The sequence below is a fragment of the Heterocephalus glaber genome, unplaced genomic scaffold (genome assembly GCF_053883595.1).
Source record: "Heterocephalus glaber isolate CG9 unplaced genomic scaffold, H.glaber_assembly_v1.0 deba00001608, whole genome shotgun sequence".
NCBI classification, from domain to species: Eukaryota; Metazoa; Chordata; class Mammalia; order Rodentia; family Bathyergidae; genus Heterocephalus; species Heterocephalus glaber.
Genome location: NW_028258379.1, coordinates 22,541,297 through 22,566,039, shown reverse-complemented (window position 1 = coordinate 22,566,039; position 24,743 = coordinate 22,541,297). Strand labels below are relative to the sequence as shown.

At 37.9% G+C, this 24,743-nt stretch overlaps 1 long non-coding RNA gene across 1 annotated transcript; it reads right to left on the bottom strand.

The window, feature by feature from the left end:
- Positions 1-3,983: 3,983 nt before the first annotated feature.
- LOC147822786 (uncharacterized) lies at positions 3,984-18,793 on the bottom strand. The gene is made up of 3 exons (XR_015445079.1): positions 18,587-18,793; positions 17,180-17,230; positions 3,984-4,236 (listed from the first exon to the last, which is right to left on the bottom strand). It is a non-coding gene; the product is annotated as an uncharacterized LOC147822786 (long non-coding RNA).
- Between the last annotated feature and the right edge of the window lie 5,950 nt (positions 18,794-24,743).

Here is a 24,743-nt window from a genome sequence, read left to right as displayed (position 1 = left end):
AGAAAGGTAAGATATAAATGGTTACACCCTTGAAGTTACTTGGAAGGAATAAATAATAGGTGTTTAAGGTAATGAGTATGTCAATTAGCTTATTCAGTGATCCCATGTTATATACATATATTTTAACATCACTATGTACATCATTGTTGCACATGATTATAATTTGTAAAAAAAATTTTTTTCTTAAAAAAAGTGCTAATCTTCCCTCATTGATAAAACTCTCAGGGAAGAATTTGACAACAATGGAATTCTTTTGGAGGATCTGTCTTTAGGCAGATAAAGGGGGGGATCCAAGAAAGCTTCTTCCTCCACTGATCTTCAAGTGTTCTTAGCTCAAAGTATCAATAACACTCAGTACATATTTTGGGGTAAGATTTTTCTGAACTTCTTCACCTTGTTCATCATGAAATAGGGAGAGGAATATTAATGTTTACTTTCAAATTTATTGTCCGTCAAAGATAACTGAGCCATGAATGATCAATAACATTTTGGTTCAGTAGAAATCTTTAGAGATCACTGAGGTGAACATGTAAGAGTAGAGGGAAAGTAGCAAATAGGGCTGAGACACTAGTCAGTGGTGGGTGTTCCAGCTGACCATCTGAAATCAACTTAACTCATCAATTTTTCACAAGACAAACAAAGCAACTAAATTCCGGTGTCTGTGGAACCAAGTCACAAATTAAAGAGATCATTAACATCACACCCAATCCTGGCCACATCTATTAAAGGGGAAAATGGACAAATCTTGAGAGTGTCCCACCTAGATAAGGAAGTGAGAGAAGAGCGCATATCTCTCCCTTCCCTAGGTCCAAACAACCAATTTATAGACTGGATCTTATTTTTTTTTTTAGACTGGATCTTATTATAAAGAATTTAGTACAAGTAATGATCACTTTGAATTGAGCAGGAGAGTTATAGTAAGAAGGGAATAAGAGTGAGTCCAGACTCCGCTTTGTGAAATAATTTCAGTCTTACATTCAAATTATTTTAATTCACTATTTCAATTCAATTCAGTACTACTGTTACTGGGATTGGGATGTAGCTCAGTTAGAGAGTCCCTGCTTGGCACACACAAGGTCCTGGGTCCGATTGCAGAACTATAAAAATGAAATAAATAAGATAAAATAAAGTACAATATACTACCACAGTCACTTTTAATACCCAAATCTGTTGAAAACTAGGTGCACAGAAGAGCCACCTTAGATGGCAAAGGCAGGACAAAGTCAAGGGCAAATATCTATTCCTCATAATTCACTAAGAATCTGCTATGAGATTTTGCTCTGTATCCATGAAATAATAAGCTTATTCTGTTTTTTTTCTTGCACTTACTTCCATCCAGAATATTCTCTCTTCAAAGAGTAGGAGATAGAAAAATCTAATATCAAAGTCATTGTAATAGGAATGAGTGAATGAATACAAAATTGCAGCTATTAACTTGATACAGACTTCCCGGAAACTAGAACACATCTGTTTATTTCCTCATATTTTTCTATCATTTTCCTAACAGGATTACTTTTCAGAAAGGCAGTAAAGCTAAGTCACAATTACAGATTATTTAAAATTACGGCTCTTTTTAAAAGGAGTAAATAAAATCTTATGCCACAGATTAGAGACTGTAAATATTCAGGGGTGGTATATGGTTGCCTATATTTTTTTCAACTTGTTAGTTTTAAAAATAATGTAGTGAATTTGGTTTTGTGAAATTTTCTATAAACATGTACACTGGCTAATGTTTTGAGCAAATACTTTTACATTTTCTGCTTCATTTGATCCCCAAACTTGTGGCAATAGCTACTATTAAACATGTGAGCAGTATCATTACTAATACTCCCAATTATATATTATGGATTGTTTAATTTTGTTTAATGATTTGCAAAAGTATAATCAAAAACTCAAAAACTCAACAAATTGCATAGGTTAAAGTGCAGTGATATCTTTGAGAGTGATACAGGAGAACTGAAAGCCTGATTGGAGTGATCGAAGACAAGAATGATAAATGAGAAAATTGAAGCAGCTAAAATAAATGAGCCACTCATAGAGTTCTTTAAAGAGAGGCAGATTAATAGGTGAGAAGAGGAAGAAGACCTGGAGACTGAGTTAGGGAATGTCACAGCATGCTGGAATGCTGATGTGAATCATAAAGTAGAAGGAACATCTGATGGATATCTAGAAGAAGGAAGAGATAGCTAGGAAGATTCTGGGAAGAGGTAGTATTTTAGCTGAGGTACAAGTTATGAGAACTCATTGAGTACGTAGAAATAGTTCAATGCTGAAGAAACAAGTTTGCTACAGTTTGGATCAGGGCTGTGTGTAAAAGGGTTGACCTCCGGCCTTTAAGTCATTGGCAGTGTGACCTTGAAGAGGATCAGGACCCCTACCTCTTTCTTCCTCTTTTTTTAATTTTCATTCACTTCCTACCTAGAAGGCTGGCAGATTTCATCTGCCACAAACTCCTACCCTGATGTGGTGCCTGTCCCCAGGCCCACAGCAATAGGACCAATTAATCATGACTTGGAACTTTCAAACCTATGAGACAAAAATAACCCTTTTCTTTTTATAACTTAATTACCACAGGTAGAGCAACTGAGTGCTTACTTTTAGTAGATAAAATATTCTCCAGCAAAGCTTAAACTTCTAGACTATTACCTTCCAATACAATGAATTTTTATGCTAATTAGAATGTTTCTATAAGCTGAAGCAGTGACGTAGTGCGGAACACTTAGTGAGAAGGGGAGAGGATTTTACCAGCCATGAAGTTTGAGAGCATTATATCCAATTCTAGCTCTGCTCTCCTCCTCCCAGGTTTAAACTGGCAAACATTTTGAGGGGAGAGAGTAAAAAGTATGCCTGAAAATGTTAGGGAAGACAACTTCACATCTCCACCAGTGTTAGTGGGCAAATATGGACATTTGTTTAAGCATTATGCAGTTTATCTTCTCTGCCCATAAATAACTTTGTAAACACATTTAAAGTTAAAAAGCTATGAACATTATCAGATTTACAATGCCAGTATCCATGAAGGTTTTCAAAGGTCCCAATGTTTGTAATGTTATTTAAACAACAGACCTGTGGAGAATGAATGATGTTCCTCAACATGAGAAATCCCTGCTGCTCTATTCATTTCCCAGTGCTCATGGCATTGTATGCTTAGTTTTGAACTCTAATGCAAACATCAGCTGGTATACACTGAACTCTTGGAAACCTCTGTATAATGAGTTAACGTTACTTGTATAGTGTGTCAAATAAAAGTCTATTCCAAGATATGCCTTTATGTCTTTCCTATGGTTGATAATTTTATGTTTGGGAATCAGCATCATGCTATGCTATTTGCTGTTGCTTATGTCCCTTCAGTGAAGGTATCAGTTCCTCATCATTACATAAGGAACACACACTGCCAAACTCTGGTATTATAGCCACGCCTTGCAGTCCTTGAGGGAGGTCAAGGGAAGGCAATATATGTATTAGTTCATACTCCTTCTCCTCGCTAAGGCTTTCTCCCTTTCTTTTCTTCTTTCTTTGATTCTTGTTTCCTCTTGTTTGCTTTTTTTGCTTGGTTTTCACATCCTCCGTCCCAGAAGTTCTATAATGCTACATAATCTTCTCTCTTCTTCAGAGTAACTCCACCCAAATCAGAAACCTTAATTTAAAGTGATTTACCCAGTCTTATCAATCTATTTTCCAAAAAAGAAAAGTAGAGAAGATGTAAAAGAAGAAGAAGAAGAGGAGGAGGAGGAGGAGGAAGAGGAGGAGGAGGAGGAGGAGGGGGAGGGGGAGGGGGGGAGGAGGGGGAGGAAAAGGAAGAGGAAGAGAAAGGAAGATGACAAGGGATTTTTATATCCAGCCATAAGTCCACAGAACTTCTCCATTTTTACACACCTGTTGCCAAGAATATAATTCTTAATTCCCTTAGTGGTGATGACCAAAAGTGCAACCTTCTTCAGGTCCAGTTTAAGGGAAATGTTTAGGAGAAAATAATCACACCTTTGTCTTTTTTTCCTTCCAAAGCTTTATGCTTCATAAAGTTTTCACAGATAGAAAATAGTGATCACTCAAGTCTCCAGGCTATCCAACATTTTTCTGCAGAAAAGCAAAGTGTCTGATTGTTCAGGCTGGATCATAGAGCCATCTTGGACTTCACAAAGGGGGAGCACTTCAAGGATGGGTTGTGGTTTCTGGCCCGTCCTGGCTCACGTACTTCCATGGTATGGCCTTTCCAGGTCGGTACTAAATGCTGCACTAGAAAATGAGAAATTGGGACAATCAAAGGGAAAAGAGCAATGGTATTTCTATAGAGAAAAAAAGTCTTTAGGTTAGAGAAAAGGTATAGTCACTGCATTAATAAGTGAAGCAAAGCTGTCCTCATTCATAAAACTAACAAAAGAGGATACTACTTGCTTACGTATTAAGACATTTTGTATGTTTCTATACACACTAACGTAGGTACGCATAGACATATTGTCTTCTATGTGTCCCTATATTCTATTATATGAATATATATTTTACTTTAACATAATACAATGTTTAGAAATAATTCAAATAAAATAGTATAAAATTAGATACTGTAAGCCTAAGAATATTTCCAAGAAGTATCAAAAGCCACTTGCTCTTTCTAACTACTCTGCTGTTTTCTACAATAAGTTGGCAGCTCAGGTTTCTATATCTTTGGGAAGTGCTTCTAGAAAATCCCATTAAATAACATTTCTTCTCTTGGAGCCCTTTGGATAAGAATAAATTGTAATATAGCAGGGAACCTTTGGATGTTTTTCTTATTTATGATGATATATGTCAAGGGAAGAGGAGCAAGGGCCAAGTCCTCTGTGTTAAAACCTTTACCTCCATTATTCTTATTATTCTCTGTAACAAACAAAAGCTCTTGCTGGGTCATACTCCTGCCACAGACAAGTAGAAATTCTTAGGATAGCAACTGAGAAAATACAGGTGAGTTACTCCACTACCTTTAGTGATTTGGATACTATACATTGATGGAAGTTGCTGAATCAAGTGCTTGGAGCAATGCCAAGGTCATTCTTAAAGATATCATATCAGTTATTGTACAAATCCCATCATGCCCTTTGGCTACCTGATCAGCCCAGACTGTGTGTGTGTGTGTGTGTGTGCGCGTGCACGCGCGTGAGCTTTAATCAACTGATTCTTTTGGCAAGAAAGCAAAACAAATGAGAAATCACAGAAAAGAAGAGTCAGCTTGAGAACAGAATATGGAACTAAAGATTGTCTTCTTCATTTTATTCAATCATTTCTTTCTTTAATCCCTAGTTCTCTTAAAAATTCTCTATTGAATATCTGTTTAATGGAATTTTGCTTAGTACCTGGCAGTACATTCAGTGGTGAGAAAACATTGTTAGGTAAGGTAACCTTGATTATCCACTTGTTGTGTTATTTTGTGCCAGGGCACCAGGTAGGCTTTTATGTCACTGGCTGGCAAAAATATTTTGTCATCCAGCCTAAATCTTCTCTGAGCCACTTTATTGTTCCAGCTACCAAAGCAAACACCCATGTTGAGCATCATGAAACCTGGCCAAGGTACTTCTAACTGCTGAGCACATGATCTGGCACATATACACCAGGAAGTAACTTTGTTAGCAAAGCCACATGGTTGCTATAGATCTGGGGTAGTGTATTTGACAGGAAATCTCTGTAAATGGCTCTGTTTATTTGGTTCTGGTTTTTTTTTCCTGTGCTTCATAAAAGTAGAAAGGGATACATAGCAAGAGACCTCTGCAATAGGTTCTGATCTGCTCCGTGCTATGGTCCAAGGCTGAGAGAAAAGCTGAAAGACAAAACTAAAGAGACAGAGAAATAGGGAGCCAGGATGGCCAATGCTTCTCCACCAGTAAAGGCACTGGTCAGTCCAACCCACTGATTTTTATTGGTAATCAGTTGGGGTAAAAGGGAACTACATGCTAAAGGGGAAATATGTGCAAAGATGTGCAGTTACTACGGATACTAATGCAAGCGAGACCTGTAAAGGACAAGACAAAGCATTCTTGAATTAGGAACAAAATAGACAAAGTATAGGATTGTAATTATATTCTTGTCCTTCTAGTTAAGAAGGTTTTAATTGTGGGAACAGAATTTGGGTGCAAGTTACTCTGACCTCAGCACATAAGCTTTGGCCAGACTTGCTTCTCAAAACAAGCCATTTGAGGGATTAACTCTTTCCAGCCTTCACTGCTTACAGCCTGCTTTGGGCATAAGCAACATGGTGGTCCCCTACAGATGAAAAGATTAAAAAATAAAAGTAAATGCTTGCTTTAAGTATTTAAGGGAAAATTTAAAAATCAATTGTTCTTTAAAATAGACAACATCTGTCTTTGATTTTTTCAGTGCCACTTAATGCAAATATTCACATCATACTCAAAGAGACACTAGAAGACATTTGATAATAAGTCTGTTTTATAGCTCATTCCAGAAGGAATCAAAGACTCTAGCATGTAGGGTATAGCTTGAGCTAAGTGCAAATCCTAATAGCACAATTGTTCTTGCTTTGAGGCTTCCATGTGCTGGTTACAAAACGCATAAATGACAAAGAGCCAAACATGTCTTCAGTGTCAGCTTCTCCTCCTATTTCCACAGAGGAAAGTGTGAACTTTGCCTTCACAAAGGGATTAGTGCAATTAAAAGTTACAGTGGATTCAGAAAGACAGTGCCTAAGTAGCTTTTTCTCTATAACACTGAAGGACCCTAGTTAGCAAGACAGACTCCATATTGCTGCTTGACCCACCTGCCTGTCCTTTAGATGAACTCAGAAGGAGGAAGCTTAGAAACCTCCTCCCCTTAAAAGGTCCCTTTAGGAATAACAATTAATCAACTATTGTTTTACAAATGTTCTAACAGCAGGACGTTCCGCTTCTGTACCTTTTTGCTTGCTTTACTAGTTCTATCCCATAGGGGGGCCTAGAACCTGTTGGCATCAAAGGTGTATAAAACATGTTTGTCTTCCCCAGTCGGGCTCGAGTCCCATGCTCCGGCTCGGTCCCGGCCGGTAATAAACTCCTGTGTGGATTTAATATCAGTCTCTGGTTGGTTCTTTCTCACTGGGTCTAACAAACACAATCTGCAAATCTTTTACATTTGGCTAAATTTAATAGAGTTGAATGATGAGTTTTTAAAATGGAAAAGCAAAGGTCAAGATAGACACATTGTGTGCACTCACACATGTTATATACAAGTTTATAAGAGAATAATAATATTAGTACTATTAGCTTACGACAAACGGCAAACATTTCTATAGACTTTCATATTGTAAGGAAGATACTCATATTTTTTTCCAAATTCAATTTTGGTGCTACATGACATAGGAGTGAGTCAGAGAGCTGTTGTTTACCCAAATTTTAGATAAAAAATGAGTCTCAGACACATTAAATTTCTTTCCTAATATCATATATCTAATGTATCTACACTTCTTTCTGATTCTCTTTCCAACAAACATCTTACAGTACCAAAGTCAGAAAATAATTAGAAAATAAATTAGATTGACTTTGGCACGCAAAGCAAGGCTGACTCCATTGTTAATTCTCTTGGTACAGCCCAGTAATTCCCTCATGGCTCAAGTTGATTGTGGAGTCACAAAGGGGTGGCAGTAAGTGCTTCAGAGGCAGACCTGAAAAACTGGTCTTCATCCTCAACTTACCAGGAAAGTTAGTCAATTATTTCTCTGTGTTTCAATCTGCTTAGATGTAAGAAGGGAAAAATAATAGCACTTCCCTCCTAAGGTTTTTGCAAGGATTTCCTAATTGAAGCAAGTAGAGCATTTGGCCCAGAGCCTGGCTTGCTACAAGTATTAGCGGTTAGCATTATCAAGCCTCATATATTGTTCTCATAAATGAAAGAGTCCTTTCATTTTCACAAACTGTCTCTGGGATTAGCGCTGAAGGAAAGGATGCTTTCTTGAAAATGTGAATCACAATATGACTTCAAAAACTATTTGAAACCCAGGATAGATGCATTCTTTGCTTGGCAAAGTAGTGTTAGCAACTTTTAAAATAGTCACGTATAGTTCTGAAACATGATAAAAGATCCATTTTAGTAAATTGAAATGCATTGCATAATGAGGTAGCAAGGATTTTAATTCTTCTTTGGAATGGAGATGAAGTGGGGCTAGAGGAGAGTGAGATGAAATAGGATGAAAAGTTAGGAGCAAGATTCAGCTGACAATTGGGATCTTCAGTAACTTCTTGGCAGGTCAGAGGCCAAAATAGGACAAAATTCAATAAAATTTTTTTGCCATATTAAAAAAATACTGGGATACCTTACAATGGTGTTATTTGAGACTGCCATTTGTGGGCTGTTTGCAGGTCTTTTCCAGTAAAAGTCTAGGTGATGGACCAGAGTTGTGTTAGTGATGTGGGAAGCAAAGAAAGGAGACCTGGCTATGGGTGGTAAGCAATGAGTGTGGGAAAATAGAGGGAGGAGCCATTACAGAATTCACAGTTAAACGGAACAGAAACTGGACAGCAGCCCACCTGTGGGAGTACTGATTGCCCGGAGAGTGTAGAATGCAGAAATTATTAAAAACAACTCCAAGAAGCCAGAGGAGGTGGAGACATGCAAACCAAATTCATATACATTATTAAAAGCTATCATATATATAGATATTTCCATATAATTTCATGTTTTATTGTATTGGTTTGAGCTCATTTTTCACAATTCATGAATTCTTAGCAGTGTTAATTTAAGAAGGCAGAAACATTTGGAGCCAGAGAAGTGTATTTATTTCCCAGAGTTGTTTGGTCCTTTTAGCTTTAAAGGAACATAATGGCTAGCTAGAGTTTTACATTGACTTTGAGACTTTATGTGACTTGCCTTTGCTAACTTGTAAACTTTTCCCGAAAGCTATGTGTTGTGACTTTTAAAGAAAAAGTGGCCTTGTGAACGGAATGATCTAGATGAGAAAGGATCGACCCAAACACCCTCCTTGCCAACCATTTTCCTGGGATTCTAATTCAACAAAGGATTATTTGCCCCCAAGTCCCTCGACCAGACCTCCACTCTGACTTGTAACTGGGTTTCCACTGTAGCTGCCCACATGCCTGTCTTCTAGGAGTTGAATGAATACCCCACAGAAACTGCTGCAAAATGCTAATCTCGTTTCTGTTAAAAAGTGACATCCTGGTAGCTATTTAGAGGTCCAAAGTTACAATTTTTCTAGGCAAACTTAATCTATAGAATATTCTGGCAAGTGCCTAGATTGTTCTAATTTAGAAATCATGAAATGTCACGCCATCAATACCATTATTATTAATAGTATTATTATTATTAAATTACACATAATTGCTAATTGTTGACCCTAATTAGATCCATAGTCTGTGTCAGACATTTTAGTAAGAACATGGTAGGAATTAATTCTCATCACAACCATGAGCTTTATGAAACACCATTTTTCCCATTTGGGGAGTTAAAAAAAATAAGGCTAACAGGTGTGAAATGACTTCTTAGGGCTATACCCATGGGAGAGTGGCAGGATCCAATTCAGAAGCTTCAGATTAAATTGAACAGTAATGTCACCTGTCAACTTAATTCCATTCTCTGCCTGTAGAGGTTGCCTAGAGAAAGTGCCACCTTCACTGCTGGAACTCAGATGTGGTAACTCCCCACCTCTTTCTCACCCACTATCAGGAGAGAGGGCAGAGAAGCGTGCTGGAAAGCCCTGCATGCCATTCTATCCATCTGATATGCCAGGCCAGCCCCTATTACATGTCACTCTCTATCAGGGAGAAAGCGAGGCCGAATTAAATTCAGCTGTCAAGACACCCAGATTTGCAGCAGGCAGAGATGCTCTTTACTCTTTATGTGAAAGCTCTGATTGAAAAGACAAAAAGAATTTAATCAGTCACTCTGCACTGCTGCTCTGGTAACTCCAAAGTTTTTGATTTGCTCTCCCCCCTTGCACATCCCCTAGTGTGCTTTGTTTGGGATAAGCCCTCCTGGCTGAGCGTCAGTAATTGGTTACTCACATACTGTGTGAGTAGCACTTAGAAGTCAGCAGTTTATGCAACCAAGCAAGCAGGCAAGTGCTGAACCAGAAAGAACTCGCTTTTCCAGGGTTGGCTCTGGGTCCTCAGGATGCTTTAAAGTCTGATGGTCTGAAGCCCAAGTCCCAGTGCAATCTGCAGGTGACAAAGAAGGACAGTTCAGGGCTGCCAGTCACACAGACCCAGGGATGCAGAACTGGAGGGCAAACATGAATTTGGAAGAATAGTGGATTTTTGCCTGAATCTCTCTGAATATCCAATGAGATTAAGGTCAGAAGATTATGGAAATACTTTACCAGAGGCAAGGCAAACTCTCTCAGCAAGGGTGACTCAAAAGTAAGTACCCTGGTTTCAGTGGCCTTGGTAAAATCTAAGGATTTAAATAACTATTTGCCACAAGTCATTAACCAGCTATGTTTCTGAACTAAAAGAAGTAGAAGTAGTAGGGGCTGTTCGTCCTAACCCAAGATCTCTCTGTAGTGAAACAAAATGAGAACAGTTGAAAAGCGGATGGCTGTGTTCAATATACATATAAAGGAGATCTCTCTACAACAAGGAAATTTTTAATTCTTTTAATTTAATTCTTTTAAGTGGCTTTCTGCTCTCCTGTCTAGATGTCACCACTGCTATAAAAAAGAAGCTAAGGCAGGCTAAGTTTATGCATCTCAGAAGGATTCATTACACCTCTTGAGGAAGAGTTCCCTTTGCATTACTTAGTAATTATATGTTGTTCTTTATGCCCCATGAGACTATGCATTCCTTTTACACATGGAAGTATCCTATTCTCCCATTTCATAGCACCTGATATTTTTTCACAGGGTATGCACTACATAAATACTGTGTATTACATGAAGTGAAAATGAAAATAAGTATTTGGGTATCCTTTCTAAAGGGCTTTAAATAATCTCTGATCTTTACAGTATCTCCTCAAAATAGATTTACCTACATATTATAAACTAGGCTAATTTAAGTCAAAAAATTCAGCTAATTACTGAAGGTCATATAGCTGGTGAGAGATAGAGCAAAGATTTAGACACAAGTTAGTCTGAGACCCTAACTCAGCTAGCTTTTCCAGTACAAGAAGAAATGAAGAAAAGAAGGGCAGCAACTTTCAACTGCTGGAAAACCTTGTGTAGCCTTCAGCAAATCATTTAACCTTAACTGCTTCAATTGCAGTTCTGTAACACATAATGATCACCTATTACTAAAAACAGCAGTTAATTTATATAGTTCCTTGAAGGCATTTTACCTATAGGGAAAACAAATTCTTGAATTAACATGAAGTCATTATTTAAGACAATATTGAAATGTATCTCATTTTCTCCATAAGAGAATGATATTGTGATATAAGTATACTGAAAAACTGCCCAGTTTGTTTTCTTGTCTAAATGTTTTGTACACATTTAACTCAAATGTGAATAATTTCTGACCTAGAAATGTAGCTCAGTGATACAGCACTTACTTAGTATGTGCAAGGCTCTGAGTTCAATCTCTAGCACTACAAAACAAACAAAATTGGAATCCTTTACGATAGTATTAAATGACTCAAGAGATCTGAAATAGTTTAACAAAACCTTTTGAGGACCCACTTTCTCTTAAAAATCCCTTTGATTGACAATGAAATATCAAGGTAAATTGAGGGCTGAGAATGATAAAGCTGGAATGACACAAGTATATTGTTAGAGTCATATTTTTCTAAAATCACGGATGTTTGAATGAAGAAAAAAATAGAGAAACTCTATTAAAAAGAGGCTTTTTTCCCTCTGAGGTGACAGAAAGAAGTCCTTGAGTGGAGTGCTATGATTGTGAAAGGTAAGAAGTGCAATATGCGGCTCAGATAAGTCAGCGTTCATGACCAAGTTCAAATCAGTTGAAGGGGGTGGGTGAGAAGCAGGTAGCTCACAGGGACACTGAGGCCTGGTCTTTGGATAGTTCCACAAATGATAGATCTACTAAGAATGATGCCTGGCTTTTCTTCTCTTTCTCTCTCCCTTCAAAGTTTTATTGTCTTCCATACCTGTCTATCTGATGAAAATCCCCCCCCACACACCTTATTCTAACCCTTAGAGTTCAAAGTAGGAAAATATTCCGTGCTGGAGATGTGTGTAATCTGCAACCCTCCTTGGACAGCTAGAAACACAGCCCCACAAGATTGTGAACTTTTAACATTATTATGTGATTTTCAACCATACTGTCCATGGCTTAGTTTCACGGTGTTCCAGCATAGACTGTGTAGGTGCCAACATACTCCTATGCAGGGGAAGGCGCAATGCCATCCTAACTGGGCCTCCCAACCCGCCATACACAGAGCAGCCAAAGGAAACCCATCTGCATCAGACATTACAGGCTCTTGTGCAACATGGCAAGTAAAGTGCAGCAGTTAACGGTACCAGTATTTCAACCTATTATGTGTGTGTGTGCCTGTGAAGGCAGGTGTTTATTGTTACTAAGCAGATATGTAAGCTCTCTGCTTTATTTAACTTGGTCTTGTATTAATTTTGTTTGAATGTTATAATAAAAAATATGAAAAGTGAACTTAGATGCCTACGTTTCCACTGTCTTTTATATGGCAGCCCGAGACAATTCTTTTTCACTCAATTCAGCCAAGGAAAGTAAAAAAGTTTGGCACTCATGCTGTACAGCAAAGTATTTTATACTCTTTATGTTCCTTGCTAAACATATAAATATTTGTCAAATAACAACAAAACAGAATAGGAATCGCTAGGACTGGTAGTACATGCCTGCGATCCTAGGCTCTCAGAGACCTGAGGAAGGAAGATCATAAGTTCAGGACCATCCTTGGCAACTTAGTGATAGTCTGTCTCAAAATGAAAAATTTTCAAAAAAGAATTGGGGATATAGTGCAGTGCTCCCTGGATTCAATCCCCAGTATCACAAACGGAAAATAAAAGTAAGAATAACAGGTAAATAGACATGTAAATCTGCAGGATATTCTGATGCACTATTGAATGAGTTTAATTTGCATGTGTTGTCTCACATTCTTCATGCCTGTGTCACACACAAAGCGTGATCATCTCAGAAGGTCCAGAGCCCACTTTTGCCATGCTAACCCCACTCTGAAGCACCTGGTGTATAAGTGGATAGTAAATAAAAATTGTTGAATGAATTAAAAAAGTGGATAAATAAATATAACTAGGACAAACATCACCATATGAAATAAACAAATAGTAAGAGTATTTGCAACATGGCTTTGGAATACCAACAGAGACCAACTGGCATAAAACAAGTTAGAAGAGATGTGGCATATGCAGACTGTGAATAGAAGGCATTGATGTTCATTAAATGAATGTGAGCTCAGCTCAGTTTTGTTTTTTTTTTCCCGGTACCGGGGATCGAACTCAGGACCTTGTGCTTTCAAGGCAGGCAGGAGAACCACTGAGCTAAATCCCCAGCCCCCTCAGCTCAGTTTTGATGACTCATACCAAAGTAAGCCACAGTTTAACGTAGACTTTACTGGCTTTCTTTGTCCTTTTTCCAAAATAGTAAAATATTTAGTCTTTTTTTAATCAGCCCTAATTGCAGGTGTACCATCAAAATTTACTCTTAGATAGCGTAAGAACGAGGACCTCGCAAAGGAAGAGTATTTCTTTTCTTTTCTTTCCTTCCTTCCTTCCTTTCTTTCTTTTTCTTTCTTTCCTTTCTTTTTTCCCCTATATGCCCCTACTTTACATTTTTGTAAAGCATTTGGTCAAGATGCAACAGATTCTACTTAGGCTACCATATCACTGTCAATGAGAGAGTTTTAAACAAGCCCTCTAAAGGACAGTCCCCAAGCTCTGCCATCCTGACTCCCTCTCCTCACATATGGAAATGACTATGAAAGGATTTACGCTCCTATGCCCTTGAGATTCATAATCAGCACTCAAGTGTACCTTCTCAATTTAGGGTTTGTCCAGTATTATCAAAACTCAGCAACCCTGACAGAATATGGCTCATACCCATGGCTGAAGTTTATTTCAATTCAACTAATACAAATAGAAAATAAACAGGAAAAAAGCCAAGATTTTCTTTTCTTGTCCTTTATTTATTTATTTTTTATCAGAGGCTAAGAGCTCTGATACCAATCAGGGTTTGATAAACAGAGATGGCAGTGGGGAAACAATCAGATAACAGACATAAAATCCAACATCAGCACACAACTGTATTAAATTACTCACTTTTTATCCTGTCCCGGCAATGTTCAAGTAAACTTTAGACATGTGGGAAAGATTGTTAACAAGTAATAGGAAATAATTAGAAGAGAACCACCTGCTTCTTATTTCTTCATCAGTGAACTGGGAATAATGTCAATTGCATAGCCCATAACCTTTCCTCCTGATTCCTTACTAATGTAACCCTGGTTGTATTTATTAGATCAGTAAACTTACTCCCAATGTTCCTCATAGCTAGGCATACCATACATATTCAATAGGAGGAATTAGAGCTTCCTGGGAACCCTCTTACTTTTCTATTAGAAGGTCCAGACATAGCTGATTCCCACCTGGTCTCTTTGAAACATAATCATGATGCATGGGGCTGTGATCATGAGGTGACAAGCACACTAGTCACACCCAGCATAGTAAGCAAGATAGAAATAACATGCTGTGTCCTAGATGACGTTATGAATATTTGAATCCAATACCTCTAAATGTTCACTTTTCATATTTGGAAAAATGAAAATAAAACAAAAGAAAGAAAATCTGTTTGACTAAGCCGTAACTTTTCTGTTATTTGAAGGATAATTCAAACAAAAATACACTACAATTCCTTATAAAATAGCACTGGACTTAACCCATTTATGCTGAAGATTGACATTTTTAAAAATTTCGCATGAAGTTTATATATTTTACCCATAAAAATTGAAGGAACAAGAATTCGAAGAGAAAACATTTCATTATGTCCTATTGTTACAGGTGTTCCAAACATGGATCACTATGCATTGAATGATTAAAATAGTTTATAACATAATTCCTTCAAAAGACATGTGGATATGACTTTCAGCCCACAAATCAAGGTGGGCAAATAACCTTTTATTCAATTAGGCTGTATGATAAAGGATTTATTCTGACTTTTCCAACAAAGTTTATCTCAATGTGGAGTCCTGTCCTGTGATAAGATGTGGGGTAAGGAAGAAGAAAAGCACCATCAGTTCCTGATCATTGCTTCATTGAGGTGGAGTGGAAATTATGCCTGTCAGGAAGGCTCCTAGAGTCCTTACACTGACAAGGTTCATGGATTTTCCCGAGGTTGCCTGTGGACCCATTTCTCACATGTTTATCACAGTTATTGCTTGGAGAGTCTTAATACCTCCGTGATAGTGCTTCTCAGAATCAATGTGTTTGATTTTGGTTCTCTTCTTGCACTTGAATCCCACACATCTCCATCTTTCTATTTACCTCTGTCTCTTGCTCCTCATTTCTCTCCCTCCTTCCACTTCACTAAGTCAGAGAAGATATTTCTGGTTAATGAAAATTTTCTTACCTTGTGAATCATCAAAGGGTTTTGTGTATGTCTGGGAATTTCATTATCTTATCCTTGTTTATCACAAGAACAAGACTCCCTCAGCTTTTCAAAGAAATTTGGCTTAAAAAATAAAAAGCCAAAAATACTCTCTGCTTTTATAGTTTCTATGATTGTCCCTCTTAAAAATGATCCAGCATGGATCTACCACATTTTCTGAATGGAGGAGAGAAGATCAGAAAGAAGAAAAGAACCAGCAGCAGAATTAAGAACAAAAAGGAGATGCTATCTAATATATGGGGACGTGGCAGTTGTAGGAAGGATTGGGTTACATTTCTGCTGATGGTCATTTTTATGAGCTGCTCCACACAAACTCATGACACCAATCCCTGGATGCCCCGAGATGTTGTACCTAATGTTGTCTCTCATGTCAGTATTCAAGGCTATTGATGCTTTTTGAATCCAAATCCATCCTCTTCTTTTCACCTTAAAGACACACACTCCATATTTTACCATGATCCTCTTACCTGAATTACTGCAATAATCTTCCTTCCTTCTCATGATTTATTTCTGGATTTAACTTCTAAAATACTATTATCACATGGAAACTACAGTGCTCCAGTGAAGTCACAATATGATTACCTGCCTACATAATTGTCTTAAAAATTGTTCTCATACTTCTTAGGTGTAAATGATTTCCAGAAATTTTCAAGGTCCTAGTCTTGAGCTCCATCTGTCCCTCCTAAGTCCCCCTGCTGTGTTCCATAGTGTTCTGATTGTTCCTCCTAGGTGTTCTCATGCCACTAGAAGGTTTTCTCACTGCTGTTTTCTTCTTCCCACATTTTCATCTTATTTCAATTTTCCCCATACCAGCTGGGGATGGACCTCAGCTGAAAAGTATCATTGCTTGTTTTCTTATCAGCCTTATCCATTGTGCCCTCAAACTCAAATATCTGTCCCACAGATTGCAACTTTTGTTCAGTGTACTGTACCCCATAGAGCCCATGTGCCTCAGCAAAGACCCCCCACAAACCCCTGGGTCTGTCTCTATAGTGAACATTGCAGGAAGTCATACTTAAGTCAACTGTTGTTCACAGCACTCCCTTAGCAAACGATGTTGATTCGGAGACAGCCATTTGGGCTAATCAAACATAGCCTGTAGTTGAAAGAGGCTTGTAAGAACTTATTTCCTTCATTACAAAGAAATAAATACACCAAAAGATAACTTCTTTCCTCCTCTGTGTGTGTGGTATGGATGGAAAGCTCCAAACTGTTACCATAATTTGCAAAGAAAGGAAAATGCTACCACCAAGAAAAGGGCACAAAAAACTGAATGTAGGAGGGGAAAATGAGATAGAGCCACTGACTTCACCAAACCCAGAACTATCCCTGTGTTTCAGAATTCCAATTATGTAACTTGTGTTAGTTTCTGAGGGTGGTCTTAGTGAACTACCACCAACTAGATAGCTGAAAACAAGACAATTTTATATTTTCCTGGTTCAGTAGGTCAGAAGTAAAAAAAAACAAGGTGTTCAGGTTGGTTCATTCTGAAGGGTTCACTGGGGATTCTATTGCATAACTCTCTCCTGGTTTATTTTGATTGCCTGTGGGTGACTTGTAGCTGCTTCACCCCGACTTCTGCTTCCATCCCCACATGGTCTTCCTCCTCTGTCTCTGTCTTCTAACTTTTCTTTGCCTGTAAGGACACTGGTCATTAGTTTACTCACCTCTCTTATACAGGCTGACCTCACTTGAACTTGACCAAGACTGCAGAATTCCTATTTACAACAAAGTTAACAGGCAGAAGGATTAGGACATAACCTATATTTTTGAGGGAGACAATTCAGCCCAAATGAGGCATATATTTCTTATTTTTTAAAACATCTTGTCTCTTGCCCATATTATTTGCAGCTGAAGGTGTACTAATCAACACTCCCCACTTTACCTTGCCTCCCAAATTTTGTGTGTTCTTCTCTATGGTCTTTTTAAAAAACTTGGCTTGTGCCATTACAGTACTTAATTTATTGTATGCTACTTGCTTTTGATTTGTGTTTTTTCATTAGTCTGTGCATACAGTAAGCTAACTCCCTCTGCCTGTCTTGGTCACAATTCTGTTTCTAACACTTAACAAGGAACCTGAATTATATTCTGTGATCTATAAATATTTGTTGAAATGAATAAGTTAAATTTGAGAAATATACAAAAGTAAGAAACACTTGCAAATCATCCAAAATACCACTATTCATGTAAAAATAGTATTAACATATTTGTGTAAATCCTTCCAGAACGCTTATGCAAAGGTTTTTCATTCTATACTTAATCATACTGACTGTAAAATCATGTGTCCTGTTTTTTTCCCACTAACAAACATTTTTCAATGTTATTGCAGGTCTTCACTAACTTATAAATAGTTATATAAATTTCACTGAGCTATATACAAGAATGTACTTAACCATTCCCTGAAGGGAGGACATTCAATACATTCTGTTCTTTAAAAACTTTCTTAAATTTATTATTTCCTATATGTAAATATTTTTCTAATATATGAGGATATTTCCTTAATCCTATTTCATACTTCACTAGGTTAAATTATATTTTGAGGCCCCCAAAGTGATGAGGAATTCAAGGAACGGACTTAGAAATTTAGAAAGATTCCCATGAATCTGGAGGAAAACAGTCAGATGATGGAGAAGAGCAAATACAAATACTCAAGAAAGACTGAGCCCATGAGTGGTAGCTAAGCTCCCTCCAAACAGCCTAGTTCCTTACTGTCCAAAGTGATTTCCATTTGTTAAGGCAGAACTCAGTCTTTTTGATTCCCAAGAAATCAGGAAGATAGAAACTGGAGTGGAAGAAACAAGGGTCAGAATGTACTCCAATTTTCTCTTCCTGCAGTCCCATGATTTAATGGATTTACAACAGCAAGCTTATTGAGGAAGCTTTGGGGACATATTCAGATGAAACCTATGAGTGAGCCATAAAAATGCCATATTTAAGAATGGGCCTTTGGTGAACAACAACTGTGCTTTACATTTCTATAAACTTAAGAGTTATTAAGTAGATTGAATAAAGATTCACAATGTTTAGGACATTTTTCTATAAGAAAAAATGGAAAACAAGACCCCAAACCTTACCTGATAACACTGTTTACTTCTGATATTGTGTATGCTTTTCATCCAAAGTCTAAGCCTGTCATTTGGAAACCAGCGACGACCGGTCAGTAGCGCTATAGAGAGAAAAAAATCAGTGCTACAGGTTTGGGCAGTGGTCCTAGTTCATGCTCTGCCCCTTCACTGCTTTGTTGTGCAAAGCACCATGCAGCTTTCCACCTGAGATTTAGCTTGCACATGCACAAACATGGTAATCCTTTAGAAGCATTGCCCTCTAAAAACCTTTGATTTCTAGGAATGCATGATGCAATGCTAGGTGATTCATTTAAATTTGTTAAATATTGACTCTATCCTGACAGGTAATAAACCATAGCCAAAAAGAGTTAATGTTCAGAAATAAACTATTCAATTCCCGGAAGTAGCCTGGATTCTTGGTAGTCAAATGAATGAAAGTTGAAATTGTTTACCAGGAAAAAAAAGTAATTATCTTGAAAGTTCTCATGGTTTAATCTAAAGAAAAAGGATTTTCTACAACCCATGTTTTTGTTCCATAATGGAAAAAATCTGGACCCAACTGTGTATGACCAGAGTGTATCCATCACAGGTAAAATGTTAAAGATTTTGCAAATATGTCTTACAAATATTATAGAAATTAGAAGGCAACTTGCACTACAATGAAGAATAAGAACAACGATTTTATTCATTAAACTCTGCAACCTATTCATACACAGCCCAAGTGATTTTGCTGTCCTGAATTGAACATGAGGTTTTTGTTCTTCCCTCATACCTTAAGAAAAAAAGACTCAGGACTAAGACTACTCTAGAGAAGAAGATGCCTGGAGTGACATTATATTTCCCAAAGCCTGAATTGGCAGATGGTGTCCAACATATACATTGCCACAGTTTTTAGTTCTTTCTTGTTTAGACTCTCAATCAACGATGAGAGTCAGATAATGAATTGCTACAAATGAGTCTAACATACCTGTAGAGTAATGTCAGGAGCATATCACAGTTATTTAAACCCCAAAGTTCTGGATGTACTTCAAATGCTGCTTCTCACTCATCTATAACATAGGCCAAACTACAATGGGAAAAAAAGAAAATTCATTTATATTTATATTCATTGTGCCATAAATTTGCTATCATGAATTAGGCAATTTGATATTTTAAGTACAAAATAGCTATTCTGTCCTAGGAAACCAAGATACTGGTAATAAATGCTCACTTAATGGATTTAATTTTGTCTCCAAGATCAAATGAAATACAAGAAATCTCACTGCTTTATCACTGATTCTAATTTCATTGTCTATTAGCAGCTCAAACCAATTTAGTTCTGTCAAAATAGAGAAAAGGAGCCTGAGGGATCTACCAGGCAAAGAACTCGGCTGATTGCATGATATCACACCTTTTAATTTATGAAAATTCTAGGAGTAATGCAAGTATTAGAAGGTTTGTGATGTGCAGGTCATATAAATGGTAGGAGAGTGTTGAGAAAATTGTCATATTGCTTAATGCTTATACACAAGAGCAGACATGTAATCATATGTGCTGTACTTGAAAGAATGCAGGACTCAGTACCTTAGCATTTTTAATAACTTGGCCCCATAAATACTGTGCTAAGCTCAGAGTGAACAATCCACCTGTCACTGACTCTGGGCCAGAGATCTTGGAAGTCAGAACCAGCACTTAACTTTAAGAACCTGCTACAAAACTACCAGCTGCCTACATGTTTCTACCCTAAGTACTTCAACTATTTTCCTTTTATGAGATTCCTGAAGAGGAAGCAGTAAACCAAGCATCTCAGGACCAGACACAGCATCTTTTCCTCTCAGCTCATCTCTGGCTTGGAGAAAATACAGCCAAAAGATTTAAATAATCTCCTTGAACTTCCTCATGAGACTAAAAAGCCTTTCCTAATTGGGTTTTAAAAACTATAACATACATAAGTTGTCTTCCAGGCTTGCTCAATATCCATCTCATGGAATATAGGGAAAAAAGTAGTATGTGATTTCCCTGGATTGTGGAACTAGAAGGTTGCTTGGTCTTTTCATTAAATCCGGAAACCACTTGGCACCTCTAGTGTAGGCGTTTCAGGGAATATAAAGTAAGTAGCCACTACCAGGATGCAATGGGAGGACTTCACAAAGAAAATGGTAGCTTGGTCTCCCAATTTCCTGAAAAATTTTGATATTTTTCCTGAAATTATAGCATCTATTTTAGTACTATAAAATATTATTTATATTTAAAATATACAGATTTTAAAATATTAAAATGTTCTTTTCTATATCTAGATGATTAGAACAAATTGCTAACAGTTATAAAGGAACTAAAAATCTGAACATTGTGAAAAGAGAAGATAAAGAAGAGATCAGCTCTGTTAGATTTCTTTCCTTCTTCAATGGAAAATTTCACGTCACCTTGATATTTGTCTTGAAGCACTAAAACCAAATATGACTATATTTGGAGATACGTGCATAAGGAGTTATTTAAAGTTAAATCTGGTCAGGAGCTTGATCTAATAGGAGTCGTATCCTTATTTTTTTTTTTCCGGTACTGGGGATCAAGCTCAGGACCTTCCACTTTCCAGGCAGGCGTGGCACCACTGAGTTACATCCTTGGCCCTTGGTATCCTTTTTGAGAAGAAACACCAGAGATCTCATCTTCTTTCTGCCTTGTGAGAACAGTCCAAAGTTGACTGTCTACTACCCTGCAAAAGTCTTCACCAGAAATCGAATTAGCTGGTGTCCTGGAATTCTAAGTCTCCAGAACTATGAGAGAATAAATGCACCTTTCTTAATCTACCCAGTATGGTATTTTGTTATAGTAGCCCAAGCAAAACAAGACACCTCTCAGATTTTGCTCTCAGTTGTCAAACATTATTTTGCTATTTGGAGACAAAATTCTAGAGGCCAATTGTGATAGGATTTTAATTTATCATGTTCAAAGATCTGCGGTAGTTCTTGTCAGGTAGAATACTTTGCAATCACTTGACCTAACATCAAAGTTCATCCAATTTGTCTTCCACCTGCCTTTTTATATGTCCAGTATTATTTTCCAACAACAACCACAAAATTTACAGACTGATAACGTATGTTTTCTGCTTGTATTCATTTCCTAATTTTCTACTTTTTTGTCAATGTTTTTGGTATCACAGCAGATGCACTATTTTGTATTGCTTTTCCTTTCAACTCAATTGTAAAACTTTGAAGAGAAAGGGCTATCAACTTTAAACGGATCCACAGAGCTCTCCTGTAAATAGTAATAAAGACACAGTACAAGAAGTCTTCATACATGAAACCTATACACACAGACTTATGCATAAAAGAACATCTTGCATACATTGGAAAGAAAAAAAAAATAAAGAAGGGGGAGAGGGAGAAAGAAGGGGATTTGAGCCAGAACAAAAGACTTGCTTCTATTTCATCCTCACTTTCATTACGACAAAGAAATGAAGACATAATGTGCCTAAAAGGGCCACCATCATACATGGTTTATTCACTGAATAAACTCTTCCTCCTGTTTTCCCAAGAACAAGGTCATTAGAAGTTCACAGAATCATGGCGACAGTCAGCATGCACATCTCCCAAGCTTTTTTCTTGAGTCTGTGTTCTTCTCAAGCTCTATGAGAAGCTTCATGACTATACACGTGGTACTCACCATAGCAAGGACATCAGAAATTGTTCCTGACATGCCGAATCACCCCGCTGCAGACAGGCAGGTCTGCCTATGACCTACCGAGGTCCCCAGGCACATGGAAGATGGCAAATCACCCCACTGCAGATAGGCAGCCACCTGGTTCCACACTACAAAGACGCAGAGGACACCAGACTACCAGACCAAGGTACTGAGTCCAGCTGCTCCTGGCCCAGAGATAGGGGCTTTTGAGCCGCCGTCACACTGCTCCTGGTCCAGAGGAGGGGGCTTCCTGGTCACCATCACTCCTGCTGCTCCCAGCCCAGAGGAAAGGGCTTTTGGGTCATGTTCTGTCCCACTGCTTCTGGACCAGAGGAAGGGACTTCCAGGCCACCATCCCTCCCACCCCTCTTGGCCCAGAGGAAGGGGCTTCTGAGCCACCATCCCACTGCTCCTGGTCCAGAGGAAGGGGCTGCCTGGCCACCATCCCTCCCACTGCTCCCAGCCCACAGGAAAGGGCTCTTGGGTCACCATCCCTACCACTGCTCCCGGCCCCGTCCCACCTCTCCCAGCTCAGAGGAGGTAATCCGTGCAGGTGCTAACAGCCCCCGCCCCAGTCAAAATGAGAAAACACGCAAATACCTCTCAAACCCACACTTCCAGATCACCTACAGAAACCCCAAAGGGAAATAAGATGGAACACTCTGATACTTAACCACCTGGACCCACTGAACTGGTAACAAAAGGGGATCTGGAAAAAATGAAATCAGAAATAATTTCTTGGATAACAGAAGAAATTGTGCCCCTAGTGCAAGACATGATTAATAAATCTAGAGAGGAGCTCAGGAACATGATGGAATCCCAATATAAGAAAAAAATGGAATCCATAAAACAGATGGAAATAGATTTCCAGGAGATTAAAAACTCCACTGAAAGTCTACACATCAGAATGAGGCAATGTAAGGACAGAATTTCAGATATAGAAGATAAGATTGCAATTAGTGACAGGAAAAGAAAAATTGCTTCAAAATTATAAGGGAACATGAGAAATCAATCCAGCAGCTGCTAGATGATGCAAAGAAGAATAACATAAGACTGATTGGGCTCAATGAAGAAATGGGAGAGAGTCCAGATGACATAAAAATATCTCTTCACAGAAATAATGGCAGAAAACTTCCCAAGCATGGGAAAAGAGCTTGACATACAGATAAGTGAGGCATATAGGACTCCAAATAGCCTTGATCAAAAAAAATCTACACATAGGCATATAATTGTTAAGATTCCAGAAACTCAACAGAAGAACAAAGTTCTACAAGCAGTGAGAGAAAAGAAACAAATCACATACAAAGGAAAGCCCATCAGAATCACAGCAGACTTCTCAACACAAATCATCAAGACAAGAAGAGCTTGGAGTGACATATTCCAAGACCTAAAAGAAAACAGCCTCCAACCCAGATTGATGTACCCTGCAAAACTATCTTTCAAAACAGATGGAGAAATAAGATACTTTCATGACAAAGAGCACCTTAGGAACTTCGCGAATACCAAACCAGCACTCCAAAGAATTTTACACAATATCCTAGGAACAGACCTTGAGGATCACAACCCCAGGAAGCAAAGCAGAATGAACCCATCTGGCATGACAAGAAATTAAATGGAAAGGGGGAGAACCCAACAAAAAGAAAAAGTCATGGCAATGACAAGTCAATATGTTTCAGTTATAACCATCAATGTTAATGGTCTCAATTCACCAATCAAAAGAAATAGACTGGCAGAATGGGTCAAGAAGCAAAACCCAACAATATGCTGCATACAAGAAACACACTTAATTCAAAAGGAAACTCATAGACTGAAAGTTAAAGGGTGGAAAACAATACTCCATGTGACAGGAACCCGAAAAACAGCAGGAGTAGCTATCTTCTTTGCAGATCAAGTAGATTTCAAACCAACACTGATGAAGAGAGATGAAGAAGGACACTACATCCTTGTAAAGGGAAGAATCCAAGAAGAAAAGGTGACAATCATAAATATCTATGCACCAAACACTAGTGTGCCCAACTATATAAAACAAATACTAACAGAGATGAAATGTCGTATATGCACTAATACAGTTGTAGTGGGGGACCTCAACACCCCACTGTTGCAAATAGATAGATCAACTAGACAAAAAATAAGCAATGAAATACTAGAACTCAATCAAACTCTTGAACAAATAAACTTAACATATGTTTACAGAGTCTTCCACCCCGCAAAATCAGAATACACATTCTTCTCAGCTGCACATGGGTCATTCTCAAAAATAGGCCACATACTCACACATAAAACATGTTTAATTAAGTGCAAAGGAATTGAAGTTATTCCCTGTATATTATCAGACCATAATGTGATGAAATTGGAGATCCATAGAAAAAGAAACTCAAAAAATTTCATAAACACCATGGAAATTGAACAACACACTTCTGAATAACCAATGGGTCACAGAGGAAATTAAAGAAGAGATCAGACAGTTCCTTCAATTAAATGACAATGACAGTACAACATATCGGAA